Source organism: Myotis myotis, unplaced genomic scaffold, assembly GCF_014108235.1.
Source record: "Myotis myotis isolate mMyoMyo1 unplaced genomic scaffold, mMyoMyo1.p scaffold_m19_p_5, whole genome shotgun sequence".
In the NCBI taxonomy this organism is placed as follows: Eukaryota; Metazoa; Chordata; class Mammalia; order Chiroptera; family Vespertilionidae; genus Myotis; species Myotis myotis.
Window position 1 is genome coordinate 89632957 of NW_023416357.1, and position 998 is coordinate 89633954.

General features: G+C 45.8%; 1 non-coding gene across 1 annotated transcript; it reads right to left on the reverse strand.

Annotated features, from left to right (window-relative positions):
* Window positions 1-810: 810 nt before the first annotated feature.
* On the reverse strand, window positions 811-998 carry LOC118657248. The gene has a single exon (XR_004967958.1). It is a non-coding gene; the product is annotated as a U2 spliceosomal RNA (small nuclear RNA).

Sequence of the window (998 nt, forward strand, 5' to 3'; positions counted from 1 at the left end):
AGGAGGACCTGGTAACCCCTTCCCAAAGCCTTGCTTTTGAGCAGAGGAGCGACTGGCTCTAAGATCAGACTAGAAAAAAGGTTTGGGCAAATGAATCTGGGATTCACCCATCTTTCCAAATATAGTCACGTAGCTCCTCTCCCCCATTCAGTGCCAGCTGTAAACTGGGTCTGGGTCTGGGTCTCAGTGCCACTCTTTACCTGTAAGGATTTGAAGGTTAGTTAAAGCACCACTGCAACCCAGCCTCTGGGTACTCTCTATCCTTGGCCACAGCTTTCAGGAGCCACATGTAAACACTGCTCTGAGGGCAACCTAAGGACACAGAACCAGGCCTCCTAATGGAGGTCTCTTTGGGGGATAGGAAACCTTGGCTCTATTTCTGACTGTGATGCTAGCAGTTACGAAGCTTTAGGCAAATCACCTTACCCATCTGAGTTTCTCAATTTTTACCTATCGAATTAAGGGGCTGACATTTGGACTTTCCCACAGGAACATGCGAGTTTCCATTTCTGGGTGAATTATTAAATATAAGGTTTGCTGCTGTAAGAGATAAATTTTCAGTTGCATAAGCAGTGCATGCTTATTTCTTTTCATGTCATAGTCAAGAGGGGTGGCAGGCCAGATGGCCTTCCATTGGCGCTCCCCAGGGGCCTGCTCCTCTCATTGTGTCTCTCCCTCTTTTAAGTTGGGGTTGCAAGAAGAGCAGATCAACTAATCAATGTCTCAAATCAAGATGAATCAAAACATTTGCGCTGATGCATAGGGAAAGAGAGGAGGCTCTCTGGGAAGCTTTTTGGTTTGGTTTTGTTGTTTTAGTGCACTGTTCCTGGAGGTACTGCTATACCGGGTCCATGTGCGGAGTGGACAGAGCAAGCTCCTATTCCTTCTCCCTGCTTTGAAAATCCTTTTACTACATTGTCCTCAGATAGAGGATGTATCAGATATTAAACTGATAAGAACGGACACTTCACTTGATCTTAGCCAAAAGGCTGAGAATT